Source organism: Oncorhynchus mykiss, chromosome 15 (assembly GCF_057628025.1).
Source record: "Oncorhynchus mykiss isolate SJ-2025 chromosome 15, ASM5762802v1, whole genome shotgun sequence".
Taxonomy (NCBI): Eukaryota; Metazoa; Chordata; class Actinopteri; order Salmoniformes; family Salmonidae; genus Oncorhynchus; species Oncorhynchus mykiss.
This window is the reverse complement of record NC_143036.1, coordinates 56339018-56352500: the sequence shown is the minus strand read 5'-3', so window position 1 is coordinate 56352500 and position 13483 is coordinate 56339018. Positions and strand designations below refer to the sequence as shown.

General features: G+C 42.0%; 1 protein-coding gene across 2 annotated transcripts in view; it reads right to left on the bottom strand.

Moving 5' to 3' along the window:
• LOC110490848 (paired mesoderm homeobox protein 2A-like) overlaps positions 1–13483 on the bottom strand; it is a 310954-nt gene that overhangs the window by 17351 nt on the left and 280120 nt on the right. For both annotated transcript variants that reach the window (XR_016486770.1, XR_016486771.1), the window contains exon 2: positions 13361–13424. The gene's annotated coding sequence lies outside the window, so the exon portion shown is untranslated. The remainder of the gene's footprint in view (positions 1–13360; positions 13425–13483) is intronic.

The following is a 13483-nucleotide window of genomic DNA, read 5'->3' as shown; positions in this document are numbered from 1 at the left end:
GGGATGGAGGGAGGGGATGGAGGGGGGGATGGAGGGAGGGGATGGAGGGGGGGGGGGGTTGGAGGGGGGGGATGGAGAGAGGGGAGGGATGGAGGGGGGGATGGAGGGAGGGGATGGAGGGGGGGGGGTGGAGGGAGGGGATGGAGGGAGGGGATGGAGGGAGCGGATGGAGGGAGGGGATGGAGGGAGCGGATGGAGGGAGGGGAGGTCCAGCTAGAAGGGGAGGAGAACAACAATGGGGAAAGGAAACGACAGGGACGGGAGAGTGATATGAGGGAAAATGGAGAGTGGAAGGGGTGAGTTGAGAGGAGAGAGAAAAGAGGGAGAGGAGAGTTCCCGGTCAGAAAGCAGCCCAAATCAGCCATGTCTGGTCCTCACAATGGGAGACTAAAGAGAAAAGCTCCTTCAAAACCCCAAAACTTCATTTCCTGCTCCTTTGAAAGTGTCAAGTTCACTGCCGTCACAGGAGGGGGGGGGGATGACAGGGACTCTGACAGGAAAAAGAGAAAAAATAAGTGTGTGAGTGTGTGTGAGTGTGAGTGTGAGTGTGTGTGTGTGTGCAAAAGTCTTCATTCTAGGCTTCACACCAAGACAGCTTGAGGGTGTTAGCAGAGCAGATCTAATATTCACATGGGACATTCATTTTTCTTGGTTCAGTGCTATCATCAGTTTTTAAATCAGTGTTCTTAAAAAATCCTATGTTTGGAATAAAAAACCTATTATTTGTAGCCAGTATAGCTACATTACCGCTCAGCTGACATGTTTGGTTGTTGTTCAACACGGATTTATATTTGTGTTTACTGGTAATGGTTATTAACGGCTAGACTAGACTGTGTCGTTGAGGGATGACAGAATCCAATTTCAGGGAATTCTGTCTGGCTGTCACCCAAAGGTTAGGAGACGGGGCCCAAGCCCCTATCAGTATACATCATCAAAGTTTGTGGAGATTCTATGACTGGTAATAGACTATGCGTGTTTTGTATAAACTATACACTGAGTGTACAAAACATAAAGAACACCTTCCTAATATTGAGTTGCGTTCGACAGGGATACTGGCCCATGTTGATTCCAATGCTTCATACAGTTGTGTATGAAGCATTGGATGTCCTTTGGGTGGAACATTCTTGATACACTGCCTTGCGAAAGTATTCAGCCCCCTTGAACTTTGCGACCTTTTGCCACATTTCAGGCTTCAAACATAAAGATATAAAACTGTATTTTTTTGTGAAGAATCAACAACAAGTGGGACACAATCATGAATTGGAACGACATTTATTGGATATTTCAAACTTTTTTAACAAATCAAAAACTGAAAAATTGGCCGTGCAAAATTATTCAGCCCCCTTAAGTTAATACTTTGTAGCGTCACCTTTTGCTGCGATTACAGCTGTAAGTCGCTTGGGGTATGTCTATCAGTTTTGCACATCGAGAGACTGAAATTTTTTCCCATTCCTCCTTGCAAAACAGCTCGAGCTCAGTGAGGTTGGATGGAGAGCATTTGTGAACAGCAGTTTTCAGTTCTTTCCACAGATTCTCGATTGTATTCAGGTCTGGACTTTGACTTGGCCATTCTAACACCTGGATATGTTTATTTTTGAACCATTCCATTGTAGATTTTGCTTTATGTTTTGGATCATTGTCTTGTTGGAAGACAAATCTCCGTCCCAGTCTCAGGTCTTTTGCAGACTCCATCAGGTTTTCTTCCAGAATGGTCCTGTATTTGGCTCCATCCATCTTCCCATCAATTTTAACCATCTTCCCTGCCCTGCTGAAGAAAAGCAGGCCCAAACCATGATGCTGCCACCACCATGTTTGACAGTGGGGATGGTGTGTTCACCTGTGTTGCTTTTACGCCAAACATAACGTTTTGCATTGTTGCCAAAAAGTTCAATTTTGGTTTCATCTGACCAGAGCACCTTCTTCCACATGTTTGGTGTGTCTCCCAGGTGGCTTGTGGCAAACTTTAAACAACACTTTTTATGGATATCTTTAAGAAATGGCTTTCTTCTTGCCACTCTTCCATAAAGGCCAGATTTGTGCAATATACGACTGATTGTTGTTCTATGGACAGAGTCTCCCACCTCAGCTGTAGATCTCTGCAGTTCATCAAGAGTGATCATGGGCCTCCTGGCTGCATCTCTGACCAGTCTTCTCCTTGTATGAGCTGAAAGTTTAGAGGGACGGCCAGGTCTTGGTAGATTTGCAATGGTCTGATACTCCTTCCATTTCAATATTATCGCTTGCACAGTGCTCCTTGGGATGTTTAAAGCTTGGGAATTTTTTTTGTATCCAAATCCAGCTTTAAACTTCTTCACAACAGTATCTCGGACCTGCCTGGTGTGTTCCTTGTTCTTCATGATGCTCTCTGCGCTTTTAACGGACCTCTGAGACTATCACAGTGCAGGTGCATTTATACGGAGACTTGATTACACACAGGTGGATTGTATTTATCATCATTAGTCATTTAGGTCAACATTGGATCATTCAGAGATCCTCACTGAACTTCTGGAGAGAGTTTGCTGCACTGAAAGTAAAGGGGCTGAATAATTTTGCACGCCCAATTTTTCAGTTTTTGATTTGTTAAAAAAAGTTTGAAATATCCAATAAATGTCGTTCCACTTCATGATTGTGTCCCACTTGTTGTTGATTCTTCACAAAAAAATACAGTTTTATATCTTTATGTTTGAAGCCTGAAATGTGGCAAAAGGTCGCAAAGTTCAAGGGGGCCGAATACTTTCGCAAGGCACTGTACATGGGAAAAACCAGCAGTGTTGCAGTTCTTGACACAAACCCATGCGTTGTACACTCAGTGTAAATTTACATAAAGTTCAGAACTGATTGGCCAAATTCTAGAACATCCTGTGATATCAGAAGAGTACAAAAACATTGAATAAATGCCTTGCCTACTACATTGATCCATTGGTTTAACACCTTTGTCTTGGTTTTAAACGGGTCTTTTCTCCAATTTGCTCATAAGTGTAGTAGACTAAGTTTTTGCCATGGTAGAAAAAAATCTTACCAGTGATTCCAGCAAGATAATGTAGAAAAGAGGCCTGGAAAATGGAAAGCAGTACTAGCAGGCGATTTTATCCATTTTCAAACAGCAGGGTAAATATATCGTCTGGGGAATTGGAGCAGAACTTCTTCAACTGAAAAAGGGCACTTTCATAGTCGGTCCGTTTTCACTCAAAGACATGAGCAGGAAACAGGCTCGTGTGTCCTGAACACAAACACACTGTAGCCTACTGAACGTGTGTGTGCGTACAGGCATGAGTGCGAGTGTGGAAATAGTATTTCTATGGTGGGTAAATAATAAAGATAGATTAGACAGTAAATAGCATGTATTAAGCAATGTTCCTTTTAGAATGACATTAATGACAGTTCTAAAGTTTTACCAAATCCCAAACCCTAACAAGAAAATAAATTAATACCAAGGATGTATATACAGGCTTTGAAGCTACCGGCCACCATATTGGTAGTTCTCAGAGGGCGCAGTCCTCCATTGGAATGAATGGAATTCTACAGTACTTCAATAACATTTCAATGACAAGATTCATATTTTAGGAAAAAAAAAAATTGTAGTGGGGACAGTCAAATTAGTACTCTCTAAAAGGAATAGGTTTTTATAAATATGAAATGTTTATGTTCAGTTCACATACGTAATATCATTTAGAAATGTGCATTAATGTGTTTGTAATAGAATGTACTAGTCAAAAACGAATGCAACATATTTTTTTTGCAAAGGACAAGGAAAGGACAAGGAGTACCAAAATGCAGTGCCTTCAATACAGCGCCCCCTTCAGGCCACCAGGGTTTATACACATCATTGATCACAGCACGTGCAACTCATAAACACCACAAGCAAAAAAAAAATATTTTAAGCCACGCACTGTAAACAAATTCAAGTTGTTTCAACTAACTATCATTAAAGGATGATTACATTACGTCAGAAGCGATCAGATTCATTACTTACCAACAACAGCTGCAAATCCCATTAAAACTACATCACATTTTGAACTTCACATTCCTTTCTTTATCTAACAACACTATCATGAATCTAGCGAATAGGTTTTGTGGATCAGAGTGCAGTATTCATTTAGTTATATAGCACAAACGTTTGGTAGGAAGTTTCTCACACTGGCTTTAGCCGTGGCCTGACTGTTCCATTGGGGGTTGCCTATCCACATGTTCCTCGGAGGGAGGCAACTTCTCCATATCATGACAAATTCCAATGTTTCATTGCAATAGGGATGCTGGCTCATGTTGACTCCAATGCTCCAACAGTTGTGTCAAGTTGGCTGGATGTCCTTTGGTTGGAGGACCATTCTTGATACACACGGGAAACTCTTGAGCGTGAAAAACCCAGCAGCGTTGCAGTTCTTGACATAATCTGGTGCCCCTGACACCATCTACTACCATACCCCATTCACCCTCTGAATGGCACACGTACACAATCCATGTCTCAATTGTCTCAAGGCTTCAAAATCTTTCTTTAACAGGTCTCCTCCCCTTCATCTACACTGATGGAAGTGGATTTAACAGGTGACATCAATAAGGATCATAGCTTTCAGCTGGATTCACCTGGTCAATCTACGTCATAGAAAGAGCAGGTGTTCTTAATGTTTTGTATACTCAGTGTATAATAGAAATGTGGGTACCTTAAAGTAACTTTTTTAGTTTACTCAACTTTTTACAAAAATTCCATCATCTTAAAATGTGCCAAAGCAGCAGCTGCTCTTCCTGGTGTCCAGCCAAATTAAGGCAGTTTAGACAATAAAACATTACAATACATTCACAGATTTCACAACACACTGTGTGCCCTCAGGCCCCTATTCCACCACTAGTACATATCTACAGTACTAAATCCATGTGTATGTATAGTGCGTATGTTATCGTGTGTTTGTGTGTGTGCGTGCATGTGTCTGTTGCTTCACAGTCCCCGCTGTTCCATAAGGTGTTTTTTAAATCTGTTTTTTTAAAACTAATTCTACTGCTTGCATCAGTTACCTGATGTGGAATAGAGTTCCATGTAGGCATGGCTCTATGTAGTACTGTGTGCCTCCCATAGTCTGTTCTGGACTTGGGGTCTGTGAAGAGACCTCTTGTGGCATGTCTTGTGGAGTATGCATGGGTGTCCGAGCTGTGTGCCAGTAGTTTAGACAGACAGCTCGTTGCATTCAACATGTCAATTCCTCTGATAAATACAAGTAGTGATAAATTCAATCTCTCCTCCATTTTCAGCCAGGAGAGATTGACATGTTTATTATTAATATTAGCTCTCTGTGTACATCCAAGGGCCAGCCGTGCTGCCCTGTTCTGAGCCAAATGCAATTTTCCTGAGTCCTTTTTTGTGGCACCTGACCACACGACTGAAGAGTAGTCCAGGTGCGACAAAACTAGGGCCTGTAGGACCTGCCTTGTTGATAGTGTTGTTAAGAAGGCAGAACATTGCTTTATTTTATTATAGACAGACTTCTCCCCATCTTAGCTACTACTGCATCAATATGTTTTGACCATGACAGTTTACAATCTAGTGTTACTCCAAGCAGTTTAGTCATCTCAACTTGCTCAATTTCCACATGATTTATTACAAGATTTAGCTGAGGTTTAGGGTTGAGTGTTTTGTTCCAAATACAATGCTTTTAGTTTTATAAATATTTAGGGCTAACTTATTCCTTGCCACCCACTCTGAAACTAACAGCAGCTCTTTGTTGAGTGTTGCAGTCATTCCAGTCACTGTAGTAGCTGAGGTGTATTGTGTTGAGTCATCCGCATACATAGAAACTCTGGCTTTACTCAAAGCCAGTGGCATGTCGTTAGTAAAGATTGAAAAAAGCAAGGGGCCTAAACAGCTATGCCGGGGAATTCCTGATTCTACCTGGATTATGGTTGAGAGGCTTCCATTAAAGAAGACCCTCTGTGTTCTGTTAGACAAGTAACTCTTTATCCACATTACAGCAGGGGGTGTAAAGCCATAACACATACGTTTTTCCAGCAGCAGACTAAGATCGATAATGTCAAAAGCTGAACTGAAGTCTAACAAGACAGCCCCCGCAATCATTTTATCATCAGTTTCTCTCAGCCAATCATCAGTCATTTGTGTAAGTGCGGTGCTCGTTGAGTGACTTCCCTATAAGCGTGCTGAAAGTCTGTTGTCAATTTGTTTACTGTAAAATAGCATTGTATCTGGTCAAACACCATTTTTTCCAGAAGTTTACTAAGGTTTGGTAACAGGCTGATTGGTCGGCTGTTTGAGCCAGTAAAGGGGGCTTTACTATTCTTAGGTAGTAGAATGACTTCAGCTTTCCTCCAGGCCTGAGGGCACACGCTCTCTAGTAGGCTTAAATTGAAGATGTGGCAAATAGGAGTGGCATTATCGTCTGCTATTATCCTCAGTAATTGTCCATCCAGATTGTCAGACCCCGGTGGCTTGTCATTGTTGATAGACAACAATACTTTATTCACGTCTTCCACACTGACTTTACGGAATTCAAAAGTACAATTCTTGTTTTTCATAATTTGGTCCAATATACTTGGATGTGTGGTGTCAGCGTTTGTTGCTGGCATGTCATCCCTAAGTTTGCTTATCTTTCCAATGAAAAAGTAATTAAAGTAGTTTGCAATATCAGTGGGCTTTGTGATGAGTGAGCCATCTGATTCAATGAATGAAGGAGCCGAGTTGGCTTTTTTTCCCCAAAATGTAATTGAAGGTGCCCCAAAGCTTTTTACTATCATTCTTTATATAATTTATCTTTGTTTCATAGTATAGTTTATTTTTTATTTTTTATTTCGTTTAATCACATGATTTCTTAATTGGCAACACGTTTGCCAATCAGTTGGGCTGCCAGACTTAATTGCCAAACTTTTTGCCTCATCCCTCTCAACCATTCAATTTTTCAATTCTTCAGTAATCCAAGGGGATTTAACAGTTTTCACAGTCATTTTCTTAATGGGTGCATGCTTATTAGTAACTGGAATAAGTAGTTTCAGGAATGCGTCAAGTGCAGCGTCTGGTTGCTCTTCATTACACACCACAGACCAGCAAATATTCTTCAACATATGAATCACTACAAAACTTATTGTATGACCTCTTATACACTATATTAGGCCCAGTCTTTGGAACTTTGGTTTTCCTAGATATGGCTATTATATTGTGATCACTACATCCTATGGATTTGGATACTTCTTTAAAGCAAATATCTGCCATGTTAGTAAAGATGTGATCAATACATGTTGATGATTTAATTCCTGTGCTGTTTGTAACTACCCTGGTAGGTTGACTGACACGTTTATTTCCTAAGTGGGCAGCTTGATGATAGCCAGTCGATATTTAAATCACCCAAAAAAATATACTTCTGTATTGCTACATTTTTGCGCTTCAATCTCAGCTCTGTTAAAAGTACACATGAAAAACTATTCTATTTATCATAGTGATCAAGGAGTCAAATTAAAACATTAATATTCCCTCACCAACATTAGACAACTTTACAGAAAACACAAACATTTCTGAAATAAGTAAATGAAATCAATGATTAGAGAATAATCAGATGAACTGATAGTTGACACAGATATGGGTGCATAGCAGGAAGATAGGAATGCCGTGAATCAAGAGGTTGTCAGTTCAAATTCCAGGTGAGGACGTTTGTCACGTTCACCATAAGGATCGGACCAAGGCGCAGTGTGAGTAGAGTTCCACATAATTTTAATAATTTGAAACTCACTGAACAAAACAACAACCAACCAACCAACCAATCAATCAATACAAACAAACAAACAAACAAACAAACAAACAAACAAACAAACAAACAAACAAACAAACAAACAAACAAACAAACAAACAAACAAACAAACAAACAAACAAACAAACAAACAAACAAACAAACAAACAAACAAACAAACAAACAAACAAACAAACAAACAGCTACTGATGTGCACTAAGGCAACTATACATAGACAAGATCCCACAACACAAATGAGGAAAATGGCTACCTAAATATGATCCCCAATCAGAGACAACGATAAACAGCTGTCTCTGATTGGGAACCATATCAGGCCAACATAGACATACAAAAACCCCTAGACATAAAAAACCCTAGACATACAAAAACTAGAGTACCCACCCTAGTCACACCCTGACCTAACCAAAAAATATAGAAAAACAGAGATATCTAAGGTCAGGGCGTGACAACGTTGAATAATAACTACTGCATGAATGAACATGCACAATGTAATCTTGTACGTCAAGGAGGTTGGTGGCACCTTAATTGGGACTCGTGGTATGAACTGGAGCGGAATCAGTGGAATGGTATCAAACACATCAAACACAGGGTCTCCAGGTGTGTGATGCCATTCCATTGTCTCCGCTCCAGATATTATTGTGAGCCGTCCTTCCCTCAGCAGCCTCCACTGGTCAGCGTGTGTCAAATATGGAAGTTGAAAACATTGTTTGTTAAAAGCACTGGTTGTGTGTTCCAGACAGCATTTTTAGTTAAGATGCCCAAATATACCTTTCTAGTTGGATTAACAAACTGTATTAGAGAAGTTGAGCAAACACATCATTTTAAGTTGACTGAGTTTTCTAAAGTTCGAGCTAAGTTTGGACCAACTAAAAATGTTACGTTCAGGTAACACTTTAAACGAAAACTAAAATAGGCTGTGGAACAAGTTACTTAACAATTAGTTGAAGCAACTCCAAACATTTTTACAGTGCATGGGATGAGCAGTAGTGGAGTGTTTGTGCGTGTGTGTATGTGTGTCCTGATGCTCACTCCCCGGTTTCATTTGACACTTATTTGTACAATCTCCCACTTTCTAACGGCAGTGTGACAATTTGTACCATGTGTGTGTGTGTGTGTGTGTGTGTGTGTGTGTGTGTGTGTGTGTGTGTGTGTGTGTGTGTGTGCATGTGTGTGTGTGTGTGTGTGTGTGTGTGTGTGTGTGTGTGTGTGCGCGTGCATAAATGCGAATGTACAGAGTGTGAAGACAGCCTGGCAAAACACAGCCCCTCATCTAAGCCAAAAAACATACACAACTCATCCGTTCATTGCTAATTGGCCTCAATTCAAAGTCCCTCAAAATATAGCCAGAAGTTGACAATTTGGCACCACATGTAAAATCACCTTGATCACCATGGTCATAATTAGTTTATTGGTTGACTGACACACTCTGGACAAAGTGGTCTCTGTATACTGAATAACCAGTGGCTCATTGTGGGTTTCTGATTCTAGCACAAGGGTGATTTCATAATGACATGGCCATCTCCGACTCCCACTCCCCTAGAACTGTTTAATCTTCTCTCCCCGGGCTCTCATTCTCTCTCTCTCTCACACACACACACACACACACTGAACTCTCCATGTAGGCTCAGTAAGAAATATGGGCCGTGGGGATTGAGAGACGGGGAACGACCACTCGGCTTTGAAGGTAAATCCTCTCCATGGTCATAGTTGCAGGGCCACTTTGTGTGAGCTGGCTGGGCCGTGTATAGAGGTATGTTATGGACATTTCACTCAGTATGTATGTAGTCCATGTCTACCATATCTACTCACTTTGGTGATAAGTGATCCCAGAGGAAGGGTTTCCCATACAATGTCTTCCTCCAGCCAAACCCACTGTCTCTGCTCTCAGTCCCTCTTACTTCACGAGTTCAGTGTGTGTGCTGGCACGTGCATGAGTGTGTGTGGAAGTTTGTGCGTGTCTCTGATCTCTGTGTGACACATCTATTACCCAGGCTAGGGTGGGCTAAATTAGACACACTCTCTCTCTCTCTCTCTCTCTCTCTCTCTCTCTCTCTCTCCCCATCTGTCGTTCTCCCTTTCTCTCTCTCCCCTTCAGGATAACTTGGATTACTGTACGACACTAGTGTTTGGCTGCCATCCCTCTGGAGAACCATTGTGCTGTTGTTGTTTCTTTGATGTACTGAAGCCATGTGTTTTACTGTCTCGTAAAGCATCATGTTTTACTGTCTCGTAAAATATTTAGGACACCTTTTGATGACTGTTGTCAAATGACATAAATCTTCTAATCTCTCTGTCTCTCTGTCTCTCTCTCTCTCTCTCTCTCCCTCCTCCTCTCTCTCTCTCTCTCTCTCTCTCTCTCTTCCTCTTTCTCTCTCTTTCTCTCTCTCTCGCTCTCTCTTTCTTTTTCTCTCTTGGATGTTTCAGTCACTCTCATTCTTTTACTCTTTTTTGGAAAAAACGTGGCAACGCAGGGATGCGAGTCAGTTTCCAAGACAACCGAGATAGCGCATAGCTAAATCCTCTCTCTTCCACACCAAAAACATACATTCTCCACCATTTACTATATGTTCTTTTCCTCAGTTTATCTCCAATGGCTCTTCATTTTATCTCCTTGGTTAAATCGAAGGGATGGTTGCAAGATCATTACATATTAAATATACATCATTTTTGATTACACCCCCCCCCCCCCCTCCCCCTGATATCCTTTAGTCTCTAATCATAACAGCTTGAGATCATCCACAGCGATAATTAAACAGTGACAGGACAAATGCCAGACAGTCCTGTTGCTTTGACTGCTTGTGTCATAGAGGTCATAATTCCCCGGTGTAGCTCTGTCTATGTGTTCCTCTCCAAGGCAAAGTCAAGCGGGAGATGAGAGGTAGATTGCATGGTGCTGTGTGTTGGGACGGGGGTATTACATGGTACCGCAGGGCGAGGAGGGGTAAATTGCAGGGTATATCCTTCACATGGGAGGACAGGGAGGGGTAAATACTGTGTGTAGTGTATAGTCTGTCACTGCCTGCCTGTAGGGCTGATCAGTGATGATGTTGGTGCAGCCTGAGTCTGTTGTCTGCTGTACGTTGCTATGCAGAACCTTTAGACAGGTGGACAGTTACATACACAATTAACAGCTTGGCAGGAAAACCCCATATTAACAAACACATGAGCTTACATGCACACACCCACCCACAGACAACTCTCGCCCCACTGTAGGAGAACCCTGTATCAAGCAGAAACCCAAACAGACAACATTCTCCCACATCATCCACACACACTCTGTACACAATAGGATGGGACTGACACTTAGAAGGGAACATCAAAGCGAGAACTGTGTTTGTTCCTGTTGTCAGTAATCTATTAACATCCTTCTCTAATCAAGGCAAATTAAAAGTGGAACCCTCAAAGAGCCTTCAGTTGTCTGGTGGCTTGTGTCTGTCTGTCTGGTGTAGAGTGTGTGTGTGTGTGTGTGTGTGTGTGTGTGTGTGTGTGTGTGTGTGTGTGTGTGTGTGTGTGTGTGTGTGTGTGCATGCTATGCTCCTTCAGACAGGACTAGATCGGCTAATGACAAAGTAAGTGCATGGGGTTGGTGAATAAGGGTTTACGTACAAATGCATTGTGGTTCTACTGTATATACAGTAGCCTACAGTGTACATACACACTGAGTGAACGGTCCGTACATACTTCAGCTCCCCGGTGTATCTAACCTCCTACATAGTAGCTCTGTATCAGCATTCAGAGGATTTATGTTGAGAGCGGAGGCAGTTCTTACTCTCTCAATCCCCTTGGCCCTGTTTAATATAAAGCTGTGTGTGTGTGTGTGTGTGTGTGTGTGTGTGTGTGTGTGTGTGTGTGTGTGTGTGTGTGTGTGTGTGTGTGTGTGTGTGTGTGTGTGTGTGTGTGTGTGTGTGTGTGTGAGCACAGTAGAGATATTATACCGTTCAAGACAGAGATTGCAGCATGACGTCCATAACCATAGCACTGCATCATGCTATTCATATCCTGTACTTTATGGTGAATGGGGTAACCATTATTTCAGATCATTTTTTGGTGCATCGTTTCATGTTGGTGGAGCACCTTCTACTCCTCTACAGGCTTAATTTTCTCAAGGACACATCCTCAGGATACCGACGCTGTGACATTGACATGTTTATCGTAATGCAGTTTGCGTAGAACAGGAGCGTGTGAGAGAGCGAGAGAGAGAGCGAGAGAGAGAGAGAGAGAGAGAGAGAGGAGCATGACAGTATTGGATTCCTCATCGAACCCTGTGCTGCATGTCTGATCTAAGAGCTGCAGGCTGTGTGTATGTGTGTGTGTACGTGTGTGTGTTTGTCTCTGTGTGTGTGTAGCAGTACTAGCGCTCTTGACACATGCACACACACACACACACACACACACACACACACACACACACACACACACACACACACACACACACACTATTTCAATGTGTAAGCAGTGAGCGGTGGTCCAGCTTGAGCATGCTAATATAACATTGTATGTGGGACTGGAATACACACAGGCTTTCAGGCTTGGATTCTCAGACATGAAATCATAAAGACCTCAGTGTTGACAGTACCAGATGTACAGGTCTCTCTTGAAAAATTGATTTTAATCTCAATGAGAATAACAGGTATAATTAAAGGTTAAATATAAATTAAAAAGACTATAGAATATATACTATTACACATACTGTGCATACGAGCATGATGGGGTTATAGTAAACTCTCTGCTAGTTGGTGAACGATGAATTATTTGAGAGTATTTGATCTGTGATGAGTATAACATGATAAAGTGGAACCATCGTACTGTGTGCTGTAAGTAAATGATTGCTGTGGTGAATGTTAACGTTGCTGTACAGTAGCCTGCTGCGCTGTGTGGGAGGGTAGTGAGAGAATTAAAGCATGTGAAAATCACTTTACAACTCCCTATTTTAAAGTAAATACTTTAATTCACATATTTGGGTTTAAAACGGACCCTGTTTCAGTCCCTTGTGACCATAAATAGTCAGTATGTGCATTTCGCAACCTTTTCAATGTTATGCGCTTTGTAAACAAGCATGAATCTCCGTTTGGAGGATTCTGGGACAATGTCACCCAACTGAGGAATATTCATGAGCTGTCTGACTGTAAACATCTGTTGGCACTAAGAGGTCCCTTACCTGAGGCCCTGATGCAGTGTGTGTGTGTGAGAGAGAGAAGGTAGAGAGTAAGGGAGAGAGGGATGGAATATAAAAAGAGAGAAGGAGAGAGTAACAGAGATTGGGATGGAAGAGAAAAGAGAGGAGAAGAGAGGGAAAACAAATGGGCGGCAGGGGTGGCAGGTAGCCTAGTGGTTAGAGCGTTGGGCCAGTAACTGAAAGGTTACCAGATCGAATCCCCGAGCTGACAAGGTAAAAATCTGTCATTCTGCCCCTGAACAAGGCAGTTAACCCACTGTTCCTAGGCTGTCATTGTAAATAAGAATTTGTTCTTTACTGACTTGCCTAATAAAATAAATACAAATCCTGTGTGTGTGTGTGTGTGTGTGTGTGTGTGTGTGTGTGTGTGTGTGTATGTGTGTGTGTGTGTGTGTGTGTGTGTGTGTGTGTGTGTGTGTGTGTGAGAGAGTTGGCCTCTACATACCAAATCGTGTATGTCTGTCCTTCTCCATCCTTGATCATGATTGCATCTGTCACTCCTGGCTTCTCTGAATGGAAGAGGAAGACAGAGGGGGATAGAGAGAGAGAGAGGAAGATGGAGTGAAGT